Source organism: Chiloscyllium plagiosum, unplaced genomic scaffold (assembly GCF_037043375.1).
Source record: "Chiloscyllium plagiosum isolate Xiang-an unplaced genomic scaffold, Cpla_swu_hap1 HiC_scaffold_20, whole genome shotgun sequence".
Classification (NCBI taxonomy): domain Eukaryota; kingdom Metazoa; phylum Chordata; class Chondrichthyes; order Orectolobiformes; family Hemiscylliidae; genus Chiloscyllium; species Chiloscyllium plagiosum.
The window spans coordinates 19,891,179-19,904,861 of record NW_028270158.1 but is presented as its reverse complement, the minus strand read 5'-3'; the positions used below and the strand labels follow the sequence as shown (position 1 = coordinate 19,904,861).

Here is a 13,683-nt window from a genome sequence, read left to right as displayed (position 1 = left end):
GTCAGGATTCATGCTCAAAAAGTGAGAATTCTTGATTATGATGTGCATCTCCATTTTATATTCTTTACATCCCTTGCAGCATTCCCTTAATCTCAATTGGTATATCATTTGGACAATGTTGTGGGCTGTGAACTGTTTCCTCCCCTGTGGTTTGTTAGTTCGACAATATAGTAACACTCACCACCGCATCAAATCTAAAATTAGTGAGATGTAATTGGCATAAACATTTTCTTGCCAAAATGTTCAGTTTGGATCATTAATTTCTCCTGGGAATATATTTGACTTCTCTTCCATTGTATGTTGCTCAACTTCAACAATGTCTTTATTTGATTAAAGTTAAAAATCACACAACATCAAGCTATAGTCCAACAGGTTTATTTGGAAGTACTAACTTTCAGAGGGCTTTTCCTTCATCAGAGAGCTGAGGAACAGGATCTTATGACATAGAATTTATCACAAAAGATTACAGTGTCATGCAACTGAAATGATATATTGAACAAATCTAGATTGCTGTTAAGTCTTTCATCTTTTAGTTTGGGTTGCAGGTTTCAGTTCATTAATATGTAAATCCCAGTAGTTCTTTTAAGTCACGTTCTTGTGATAACCTAAGATTTTATAAAAACAAGATGACATCTCAGCAACGTACTAAAGGTGTGAGTTAGATCTGTCTGTATTCCAACCTTGAGTCAGACTGGTTCTATTTCCAAAGTAGGAATTGATAAAATGTTATATGGATTGACTGTCTGCATTGACTGCCTGCAGATTGTGTGCTTTTTGAGCAAAATAGAATGGGTCTGCAAATACAATTCTACAAATGCAAATTCACCCCATAGACTTATATGTCTGTGTGCATGCATGTGAGGGAGGGAGAGGAAGGGAGAGAGAGAGAGAGAGAGAGCATGAGTGCGCATGAGAGACTGTGTTTTTACATGTGTGCATGTTTGGTAGTGTGTGTGTGAGTGTGATGAATTATAAGCCTGTGAGAGAGTGTGTGCTTGGGTGTGAGTGTGGGGGGAGGGGGTTGCATGTGTGTGTAGGAGAGAGAGCATGTGAATAAGAGACGACCTGCACGGGTATGTAAGAGTGTGTGGGTATGTTTGCTTGTGTGTGTATAGTATAGTGGGGTCACCTGTGGTTTTAACATGAACCCAATGTCCCAGTTGAGGTCATCCCATGAGTATCGAACTTAGCTATCAGCCTCTGCTTGGCCACTCTGTGTTGTTTTGTATCCTGAAGTCTGCCTTGGAGGATAGTTACCTGAAGATCCAAGGCTGAATGTCCCTGACCGCTGAAGTGTTCCCCGACTGGGAGAGAACATTCCTGTCTGGCAATTGTGCGGTGTCCATTCACCTGTTGTTGTAGCGTCTGCTTATTCTCTCCAATGTACAATGCCTCTGGGCATCCTTGTCTGCAGCGTAAGAGATAGATAATGTTGGTGAAGTCACATGAGGACGTGTTGCATACATGGTGGGTGGTGTCCCCACATGTAATGGTGATATTCAGTCGACTCTCTGATACGTCTTGCAGTGGTTGCCATGACAGGGTTGTACTGTTATTTGACCTTTTCAGGGTCTATAATTTTGTCCTACTTCTTCTCATCTTCTAGAAGTGATTTATTATTTTACAAATGTAGTTTATTAAAAAAAATATTCTGAACATTGTGCTGACACTGACCTGATCTGCTATCTGGTAAAAACAATGACTGCAGATGCTGGAAACAAAATTCTGGATTAGTTGTGCTGGAAGAGCACAGCAGTTCAGGCAGCATCCAAGGAGCTTCGAAATCGACGTTTCGGGCAAAGCCCTTTGCCCGAAACGTCGATTTCGAAGCTCCTTGGATGCTGCCTGAACTGCTGTGCTCTTCCAGCACCACTGATCTGCTATCTGGCTGACTCTGCACTGATTTCTCATTTGTGTCTTTGTAACCTTCCAGTTTTTGTGCCTTACATACTGAATGGATTCTGCAGATCTCCTGTAATAAGGTTGATCTTTTTTTTAGTATTGAGGTGTGTTGCTTTAGGACTTGACTCACCATCTGAATAACTCTCTCCGAAGTCCATTCTTCTTTGGACATCTGACTAAGTAGTATGTCTGACCAAGATTTATCAGTAATTCAAAGAACAATTCTGTCTGTTCAGATTTTAAAGCTCCAGAGTTACACTATCTCACTAATCTGATGAGATGGTGAATTAAATTAATTGTCGATTCCCTGGATCCTGAAATTTTCCACTCAGCTTGCTCCTTCAAGAATGTCATTTGTTCAGAGATTCAAGTAATTGTCAAAAGATTGAAAGACTTCATCCAAAGTATATTTTCGTTCTTTTGTGCCTTGGTGAGCTGTAATCCCAACTGAATCCAAAAGGGTGTTTACTTGTTCTGCTGGAAACTTAGTGTCTTGTTCGGAAACAATTCTGTATCTTAAGATCTGTTTTCACAAAAATGCCCAATTCCATTTGGTCCACGTTGAAAACTAAACTTTCCTGGCAATTTTATGTCTGTTGCCAATCCTTCCGATGTTATTATTTACTCTTCTCATTTTAAAGCTTTTCAATTCTACAGTATCTCAATGCTGCTTTATTTTCCTTGCCTAAGAATCTTTTAAATCTGCTGCATGGCAATGCTGTTCCACTTTCCTTTTCTTAATGATTTTCAATCCTGCAATATAGTAATGTTGCTTCATTCACTTGTTTCAAAGGCTTTTAGTTATGTCACACTACAATATACTATACTGGCTTTCACCTGCTACTACTGCCAAGCTGGCTCTGAACTGTAAATACATCATTTACTCCTGGATTTCTCAGTTTGCCAACGTGCTGTTTTCTTAAAGATTTGCCCTTTCCAATCATTGCTTTCAACTTTGCTCACAGACCATCTATAGAAGATAGAACATAGAACAATACAGCGCAGAACAGGCCCTTCGACCTTTGATGTTGCGCTGACCTGTGAACTAATCTAAGCCTATCACCCTACACTATCCCATCATCATCTATATGCTTACCTAAGGACTGTTTAAATGCCCGTAATGTGGTTGTGTTAACTACATTGGCAGGCAGGGCATTCTATGCCCTTACCACTCTCTGAGTAAAGAACCTACCTCTGACATCTGTCTTAAATCTAACACCCCTCAATTTGTAGCTATGCTCCCTTGTACAAGCTGACATCATCATCCTAGGAAAAAGACTTTCACTGTCTATCCTATCTAATCCTCTGATCATCTTGTATGTCTCTAACAAATCCCCTCTTAGCCTTCTTCTCTCCAATGAGAATAGACCCAAGTCTCTCAACCTTTCCTCATAAGACCTTCCCTCCAGACCAGGCAACATCTTGGTAAACCTCCTCTGCACCTTTTCCAATGCTTTCATATCCTTCCTGAAATGGGGCGACCAGAACTGTACACAATATTCCAAGTGGGGCCGCACTACCGTTTTGTATAGTTGTAGCATGACATTATGACTCCGGAACTCAGTCCGTCTACCAATAAAACCTAACACTATCAACGTGGGTGACAACTTTCAGGGATCTATGTACATGAACTGCAAGATTCCTCTGCACACCCACACTACCAAGAATCCTTCCATTGACCCAGTATTCTGCCTTCCTATTATTCTTACCAAAGTGAATTACCTCACATTTATTTTCATTGAACTCCATTTGATACTTCTCAGCCCAATTCTGCAGTTTATCCAATTCCCCCTGCAACCTGCAACATTCTTTCACATCGTCCGCTACTCCACCAACTTAACTGTCATCTGCAAACTTACTGAATCATCCACCTATGTCTGCTTCCAAGTCATTTATAAAAATGACAAACAACAATGGTCCCAAACCAGACCCTGGTGGCACACCACTAGTAACTGGACTCCAGGCTGAATATTTTCCATCAACCACCACTCGCTGCCTTCCTGCAGAAAGCCAGTTTCTAATCCAAACTGCTAAATTACCATCAAACCCATGCCTCTGCATTTTCTTCAACAGCCTAGCATGTGGAACCTTATCAAAGGCTTTACTGAAGTCCATGTACATATACAGTGATGTCCAATCACTCTCAGGTTGAACACCTAATCGGGATTAATTGGTCGCAATCTGATTAATCTAAACTGCCAAGTGTGCCTGCTGAACATACTTTCCAGCTCATACTTGCCAGCGCCTTTCCTTTGACTGCAGTTGGTCCCTCATAGAATTTTGCCATAAGTTTGTATTTTGTAAGACTCTTGATTGTTTAGCTCCTTCTGCTGCTGACTGTCTGCAAAATCATTTTTAAAGCTGTAACTAAAAATTTCTTTTGGGTTCACTGGAATTTGATCTTTACAACTAAATTCCTCATTCCAATTCTCACTGCTGTTTACTGTTTGTAATAGCGTGGCTAAATTAAATCTTCAGGTGACCACAACTGGCACGATATTGTATGAACTAGCTGAACAGTTGATCACTAATAAGTCAATACAAACCTGCCACCATCCTCGTTTAGATTGTGATCTAGAGGGCCTGCTATGTCTAGCATGGTAGACGAAAACCACTAGGTAGCCAAATGAGAAGAGGGTCTCCTCTTAAAAAAGTTGCAATTTATTGCATAATAGTAATCAGATACAAGTTACATTGGTGTACTAAGCGTTATTACAAAGATGTGTTTACAATTCAGAGCCAGATGTTTGCAAAGGCAGGTGGAAACCAGTACTTTGTTGGGTTTGTCTGAGCACCAATCTATCTTTTCCCAAGGTGACTATGTTGAGGACCTATCAGACAAATGATAATCAGTGGTGCAGAAAAGAAGAGCTGCCCGCTATTTTCACCAATGCAGCTGCAGGCCTCAATATGCTGCCACTTGCCTTTGCCATTGGCCCCAGGCAGGTAACTCCTTATTTCCTGAAATGCTTGGTGCCACTAATTGGGTGCTGAGATCACTTTCTGGGGTCAATTAGGGCATTTGAATTTAAAAAATTAATGTCACAAGAGTGCACACAGTTCAACCATGGGAACAGGACTTGGAGTTCATCTGAGTGCACAGATCTGACTCCAAATTGAAAAGTCGAGAGTGTGGTGCTGGAAAAGCACAGTGGGTCAGGCAGCATCCGAGGGGCAAGAGAATTGACGTTTTGGGCATAAGGCCTTCCTGATGAAGTCGATTCTCCTGCTCCACGGATGCTGCCTGACCCTGACCAGCACCACACTCTCAACTCTGAGCTCCAGCATCTGCAGTCCTCGTTTTCTACTAGTCCAATTTGAAAACCCAGCCTCAAAAGGCCAGTTCTGTCATAAGATGCAATGCAGGATTAAATGATCAAGGAATGAAGGTCTAAGCAAAAGGGAATGGTGTTGGGACAATAACAACACAAATGCTAGATCCAGAGGAGGTAGAAATAATAATAACTGAATTATTACATATACCTGCCAGCAAACGTTGGGAGCAGTAAGAGTTGATTGTTTTAGTATTGAATTTGTTTTAGATTTGACTCTGAATTTTCAGATTCAATTCTCATCCCAATGCTTCATTGTTACATACCAAGCCATGATAATCGAGAAAGTCCATAGTGGACATTAGCTTTAACCTAACTGAATAACTGAATCACAGAATTCTGAAATGAAGCCAGAAGTCAAACAGACATCACTGCAAAGGAGATATTTCCCTGACTGATTTAACCAGATTATGTCATCTTTGAAGCATGTGTACATTCTAAGAATAATGGATTTTAAAGTGGAAAAACAATCACAGCCAAGGGAGTTCTGATGCTTTCATTCAACATGAAAAGAAGGGTAGGAATCATTTTGCCTAGGCTACCTTGAAGAAGTTTTGTCCTGGAGGCAGAAACGGGAATTTGATTTATTTTCTGGTTACAGCCTGCCTCCAGGATGGGGTGTGTATGGTCAGGGAATGTTAACTAAAGATCACATTGACTTGGGTGAGCCCTTAACTGGCTGCCCAAAGAATACCCACCTCCCCTCATGGATTCAGAAACTGACAGCTTCTGAAACACAGGGCAGCACGGTGGCTCAGTGGTTAGCGTTGCTATCTCACAGTGCCTGGGATCTGGGTTTGATTCCATCCTTGGGTGACTGTATACAATTCCTCCCTGTGTCTGTGTGGGTTTCTTCCAGGTGCTCTGGTTTCCTTCCACAGTCCAAATATAGGCAGGTTAGATGGATTAGCCATGCTAATTTGCCCATAGTGTCCAGGGATGTGTAGGTTAGGTAGTTAGCCACAGGAAATGCATAGATAAGGTAGCGAGCTGGATCGGGTTGCTCTTCAGAGTGTCATTGTGGACCAAATGGCAGGCTTCCATACTGTCGGGATTCGATGATTCTACATACACCACTTCAAATATTCAACCCTCCTTCTTCAGCAAGCTGTGTTTTAACAAATAAAGACATAAAGTGCTAGAAATATTCAGCAAGTCTAGACGTATTTGTGTAAAGAGAGACTGAGTAGATGTTTCAAGTTGAATATGATTCTTCTCCTGGCAGGCCAAAGAAATTTTCCTATGTGCTAAAAACTTTTAGTCTCCACACTGATGCAAGTAACCCAGAAGAAAATTCAGAGGAGTGTAAAGGAAACGCATGGTTTTTTTTTCAGTTTCAGCCAACATTTTCATATTTTAGTTATAAAAGGATTGGTCGATATAAAGAAAGGCTGTTTTACAAACTGGTCACTTCAAGGTATGAGATCATGTGATAAAATGTCCAGCAATACTTTCAACTAGTATTGGCAATTCTACCTCTGCCAGTTGGAGCAAAAACAGCAAAGAGGAAATGGTACAGACAAACTGAGAAAGGGGCCATAACAAAGAGAAACCAATGTGGTTGAAAAGGCAGCAAAAATCCACTGAGCTCTGAAGCACAAAACTGCTAGTCAGCAGCAGTAATAGTTGTTCTGAAACTAAAATGGTGCTTACACAAAATAATTGTACTCAACATTCTGTTGGTGTAGGAATTGCTGAGAATTATTCATCAGCTATTAAATTACTTACAATGTGTGAGGAGTGGGGTGGGAGTGGGGAGGGTGCAGAAATACAAAGGCACAAAATGGCAGATTGATAAAATACTGCATGAACTCTACCCGATATATTCAGTCTCCAAGGCAGGTGAGTGCAAGGATTAAACTTTAAACATGATAAAGGAGTTAATAATTTCTTCCAATTCTCACCTCTCATCAAAAAACTAATCTCATAAGACTCAGGGGCATGAATTCAACATCAGAACTGTAGAGAAGTGCATATGTTCATTGAGCAATCCTTCACAGCATCCGGTGAGTGATAAATCTGTGAAATTTCTGTGTAGTTTTAGCTGAGATTATAAGTATTAATAGTCCACTCTGATATTTAATGATATTAAAGAGTACCAATTATTCATGTGCACAAATGTTGTTTCAAGAAAAAAAGAAAAGTTCCTTGAAGTGATAAATGATATGTGAATCACTTACTCATTCCAAAAAGATAAATAGACAATAAGGTAAGAGAAAAGCAGCAGGATGAGTCGTGGCCATTTGTCCTGCTGAAACCTTGTTTTCTATAGGTCATGCACAATTCACGCTATCATAGGTTCTGCTCAAATGTTCAATCTCCTGCAGGGAATGTGTCCAGATAATGATATCATTTTGTACCCTTTAACCATAAGGCAAACAAGTGAAGTTCTGAAGTATAATTCTACAACAATGCAAAGAAAGAAAGAGCATTATGTTCGTACCTTTACAACTTCAAGACATACAAAAGCATATTATATTCATAAAGTGCAATCATCACTCCTGGTGGGGATATTTAGATAAATGAGATGCCCACTATTCATAGTAAAAAAACCTGAAGAACTACCTTTGCAATAATGCAATTCAACATTATACCATAATTACCACCTACCAAAGACTCTCAGTAGGGCCTAAGAATATTCCCTTTGAATTCAATGCCGCCAAAGGTTATGTCAAAAATTATATTTAACAGTATCTGACAAAAAAAGTCGACAAAACATGCTTCTGTATTCAATTCACTTTTCAAGCACACGCTCAAAGGACTTTAAGTTTAATATTTAAAATGAATATATATGGTAATAAACTCAGCAACAGGGCTCATTACAATGACAGGACTTCCATGGTCTCTTTAAAGTATTCTCCTCTTGTTAAACTTCAAGAAAGATGTGTTTTTCAATGAGGAAAGGTGAAGGTGAAGGTGAATCAGTTTCATTGACCGTGTTAAGTTGTACAAGATTCGGCTCCAAACAGAATCATTCTTGCATTTAATATCCAGCACGCGGAGCTGAGTGCTATAAACATGGTCATTTGGGACACTTTAGTAAACATTGTAGGATGACAGCACCTTCATCACCTCAAAGCCAAAGAAGTGGAGTGGCAAAATGGATATTTCCTATAAAATGGACAACACGCAACAAGGATAATGTTCAGAAAGTTAAAGACAGAATAAAAAGTGAAGATAACACTCCTAGAGAAGAGTTAAGAGAATCATAACTGACTCAGGACCATCTATGCAAGTAAAAACCAAAAGAACTACGGATGTTGTCAGTCAGAAACAAAAACAAAAATTGCTGGAAAAGTTTAGCAGGTCTGACAGCATCTGTGGCGAGAAGCTGGAGTTAATGTTTCAGGTCCAGTGACACTTCCTCAGAAGGGGTCCTCATGACATCCAAACAAGTGTTTGGAATAGAATTTGAACTTGACAAAGGAGCAATTGTTTAATTACAGGTAGCCAGCCTATCGTGGCCAAAGCCTGTGAGTCAGACCAGCTAACATAAAACTTGAAATGTCAGGAGGCATAGATCTTTAGGTGCATGCACAAATCACCCTGAAACTTAGTTACAAATGTCAGACAAATATTATGCATGCCGATAAATCAGAACATCTTGCTGTTCAGCAGAAATGAATTTGTCTAGGTTTCTTCAAGAAAATAGATGCAGTACTTCAGAATGAAGATGGGACACAATTTTGACAAGAATTTCCAAAACTATTTGAAGGTTAAGGCAAATTGAAGCAGGGGTATTACATTACTCTGCAACTTAAACATCCAACATCTTGCCCTGTGAGATTTAGATATTAATGAGATTGAAGGGACTGATAGTGATAATAGATTAGATTCCCTACAATGTAGAAACAGGCCCTGCGGCCCAACAAGTCCACACCAACCCTCCGAAGAGTAACCCACCCAGACCCATTTCCCTCTGACTAATTTAGCATGGACAATTCACCCGACCTACACATCTTTGGACTGTGGGAGGAAACCCACGCAGACAGAGGGAGAATGTGCAAACTCCACACAGACAGTTGCCCAAGGCTGGAATCGAACCTGGGACCCTGGTGCTGTGAGGCAGCAGTGCTAACCACTGAGCCACCGTGCCACCCCGTTCATAATGATATTTATGATTACAAAGTCTATGCAAGTAGGTAAAAACACTGGAATACCTTAGAACAAGTAAGGACAAAGTGGGGGAGCAGGGGGAAAGATGTGTCATAATAATGTTCATATAGATGATGATTGTATAACTGATCACATGACTGACATCAGTAAGCAAGAAGGCACAGTCTAAAATATGCATGTGAAGAGAGAAGTCGTATACATTACCATGGAGCATTATGTTTTCTAACCTTTATTGTTCAAATGACAATAAAGGGGTGTTACAATTCATAAAGAGTTGAAGAGCTTTAAAGATAAGGAGAAAATAATCACAGGGAGAGTGTATATGCAGATATCCACAGCTGAGAGATTGTCCAGATCAGTAACCCCATGTGCAGGTAGCAGTATTGCCTTAAAACACAAGGTAAAGAATTTTCCTGATCAGATGAAGTGATCTGCATTTCTTAGTAGCAAATGAATATAATATTGCAAAAATAACCATTTTACTTCAAAAATACAAAATGGGGTACTTTTTTTGGATGTGTTCTGTTCCCAAAGGTACCTCAAACTAATGTCATTAAACACAGGAACAGAACAAATCCAGTGGAAACAAGATTAATTGTAGACATTCTCATTGCTTCATTTGATACCACAGATACAATCCATCGTTTCTGTTAAAGAACTCAGTTCATGTGACCTTTTCCGAACTGTTGCCAACAGAAGATGGGAATCATACTCTCACCTATATCCATTTGGAAAAGGCTAAATGTATAGTATTTTAAATTTGCATTGTGCAAAAAACATTTTATTGTTTTCAAGATAATTTACATCCTCAATTTGCTGTTTAGAGTCTCAATGTTAAATATGATAAATGCTTATATAAGAAAGTAAGTCAGAGTAATGACGTCAGTTATGAGTGTTTCAAATATAACTTTAAATTCCTCAGGTAACAGGTGTATTATAACTAGAAGGAAGAATGTTGAATGGTAACATTAATCTCTGAAGGAATTTTGACATTACTTGTCCAGTTTAGAAGTCAAATTATCAAAATAAGGAGACAAAGGTCCATTATGTTTACTGTTATGTTCCCAGCTGTCAGTACTGCTTCACAAGTCAGTTACCAGAATGTATTTTGTGTGGTTAGTTAATATGGTGATTAGTCACTAAAGGCAACAGAACTTCTTTAATAATAGAGCATTGTTTATTACACAAAAGAAAACAAAAAACACAAGCCCTACATACACCAAAGAAATATCTTGACACAAACATCAAAACAAAATTTCAGTCTGTTTCCCAACATTGTCTGTTATAAAGTCCAGAGAAATTACATTTTTCTATAAACTCTTGAAATGTCTATTCAACCAAAGGCCATAGAGTCGAAAGGTGTGGCGCTGGAAAAGCACAGCAGGTCAGACAACAACCGAGGAGCAGGAGGGTCAATGTTTTGGGCATACAGGAATGATGAAGGGCTAATGTCCAAAACATTAACTCTTCTGCTCCTTGAATGCTGCCTCACCTGTTATGCTTTTCCAGCACCACACTTTTCAACTCTGACTCTTCAGCATCTGTAATTCTCACTTTCTCTCAACCTCTATCAGCCATAGAACCTAAGATAGGAGCAAAATTAGGCTTTTTGGCCCACTGAATCTGCTCCATCATTCAAACATGGCTGATACATTTCAACACTGTTCTCCTGCTTTCTACCCATAATCCTTGATACCTTCACTAATCAAGATCCTATCTATCTCTATCTTAAAAACATTCAATGACTTGACCTCCACTGCCTTCTGCAGCAATGAGTTCCAGATTCACCAACCCCTGGATAAAGAAATTCCTCATCATCTTCAAATCGTAATTTTAAAGCTCACACACTTTCCCACATTGTATTCTATGTGACACTTCTTTGCCCACTTTCCTGGTCTGTCCAAGTCCTTCTGCAGTTTCCCTGCTTCCTCAACATTACCAGCCCCTCTATCTATTGGATATTATTAAACTGGAGAGGGTTCAGAAGAGATTTACCAGAAAGTTGCTGGTATGGAAGGTTTGTTTTATAAAGAAAGGCTGGATAGGTTTTTTTTACTGGAGCATAGGAGATTGAGAGGCGACCTTAAAGAAGATTTATTAAATAATGAGGGGTATAAATATGGTTAATGGGGGATTTCAAGACTAGGGAGCACATTTTTAAGGTGAAATGAGAGAGATTTAAAAAAGATACAAGGGACAATTTTATTTACACAGAGGATGGTTCACGTTGGAATCAACTTCCCGAGGAAGTTGTGGATGTGGGTACAATTACAATGTTTCAAAGACATTTGGATAAGTACATGAATAGGAAAGGTTTGGAGAGTTATGGGCCAGGAACAGGTAGGTGGGAGTAGTTTAGTTTGGGATGATGTTTGGCATGGACTGGTTGGATTGAAGAGTCTGTTTCCATATTGTATGACTCTATGACTCTGTCCTCGGTTTCTTCATCCAAAATCTTAATGTATAGCATGAATAGTTGTGGTTCCACCACGGACTCCTGTGGAACTCTACTAAGTCACTAGCTGCCAACCTGAAAAATAACCTTTATTTCCACTCTCTGCCTCCTGCCTGTCAGCCAATCCTCTATCCATGCCAGTACCTTGCTCCTAACTCAATGGGTTCTCATTTTGTTTAGAGCTCCTTCCCATGTTTCTGTAGATCAAGAAATAGAAAAATGTGCCAATTGCTCCTTGAGTCTTATGTTGCAGACCTTTCACATATCTAATGGTCTAAAAGTTTTCATTTCTAACCATTGCTGTGATGCCTTCTGTCCCTTTTGTCTTGCAGGTACTGCCAACATGTCCACCATTACCGCAGAGCAATCGTTGGCTCTTCCAAAAGCTATCTCCTCAACCTCTGAGAAAGTGAATACGGAACTCTCAGAAGAAGCATTGGAAAGGCTTATGTGATTACTTAGAATTAAGTACCTTCTGCTTGCAAACAGGGCTATGTTACAATATTTTCTAAATTATTCCAAGTGGCCATGTTAATAGAACTCAGCTCCTTTTGCTGGACATGCCATGCATGAGTGATTCTGTTTGAAGCCACATGTCATACAACTTAACGTGGTCAATGACACTGATTGGTGGGCTTTCAGGAGGTAGATAGCAATTCTTGGGGGATATCCAACCAACCATATCAGAATAATTCCTGATGTTTCCTCGCAATATGGCTGATTTTGGGCCCTGATGACTGCGGAGTTAGTGAATGAGATAGCTTGTTCCAATGTTAAATCCTTCTTGAATTGAAGAAAATCTGACACCTTCTCATCCGTCACACCAACTACTATACTGTCTCTAATCAATTCACCCTTCAAAGCTCCAACCCACAATATCCTGCTACATGATATAAATCTGTTAAGAGAACTTATCAGTTCTCCTGAATGATGAAATTGCTGATTGAATCTTGTCTGTTTTATCACCCAATCTCTATTGGCACATAAGTTTTCATCACTTGTATTCATCAGCTATTGGATCCACAACATATAAATGCTGATTGGATTTTGCTGTTCTTTCACATGGCTCTGTAGCAATGAAATTACTGTTTCCAGAGCTCTCACTTCTGACCTTGTTGTGGATCATCTGCATTATCAAATGGTTGATGTAATGGCAAGGTCTCTACCAGAGCTGCCATCCCTGCAGACTATCATGCCTGACTGACCTGAGTGAGTACTTGGGTTTTTCCTTGTTACAGTCAAAGAGTTCTACTCCTTTGTTTTTCTTCTCCAGAGTTTGCTGGTTCTGGCTAGGTTTCAAAGTCTTCTGAAGTTGTTTTTTGCTGTCTTCAGAGCTTTCCCTTTACAACTCTGTCCCTTGCAATCTGTTTTAACTTCAGAGCTTGGCTCTGGAGGATTTTTTTTTCTCCTAGCTGCTACGATATTTTATTTTCTGTTTTAAGCCAATACTGCGACCTGCACATTGATATATTGATCTGGGGTATCTCAAGCTGTGCGTATCTGTACATACATGGTCACTGAGGCTACTTGCTCCTTATCTCTAAGTAAGGGTCTCAACTCTGAAACTGCTAAAACACTCCTTTATTTACATGTGTACATAGTAGATTCTCAAATAGAGATCTCTAGTGTCATGTCCAAGACTTCACTCTTCACACACTCATTCTAGACTGGTGTCTTCTTTTACTGATGTTAGAGTCATATGATCAGTCACATCATTGAGATTTATCATTGTCAATTGCAATATACTACAAAAAATACAGGAATGAACTGTACAAGTTTTGATTTTGCAGCAAAGACACTACAGAACTGGTGATTCACTTGTAAGTAAATCTTTGATTCAACTTCAACCAGATAGAATATAGGAGTTTCAACAAAGAT

The 13,683-nt window shown here is 39.6% G+C and overlaps 1 long non-coding RNA gene across 1 annotated transcript in view; it reads right to left on the bottom strand.

The window, feature by feature from the left end:
- Nucleotides 1-380: 380 nt before the first annotated feature.
- The window catches only part of LOC148146581 (uncharacterized), a 56,095-nt gene continuing 42,792 nt past the window's right edge, over nucleotides 381-13,683 (bottom strand). Inside the window, exons 2-3 of the long non-coding RNA XR_015760621.1 lie at nucleotides 1,258-1,408; nucleotides 381-605 (exon numbers count right to left, since the gene is read on the bottom strand). This is a non-coding gene — a long non-coding RNA (uncharacterized LOC148146581). The remainder of the gene's footprint in view (nucleotides 606-1,257; nucleotides 1,409-13,683) is intronic.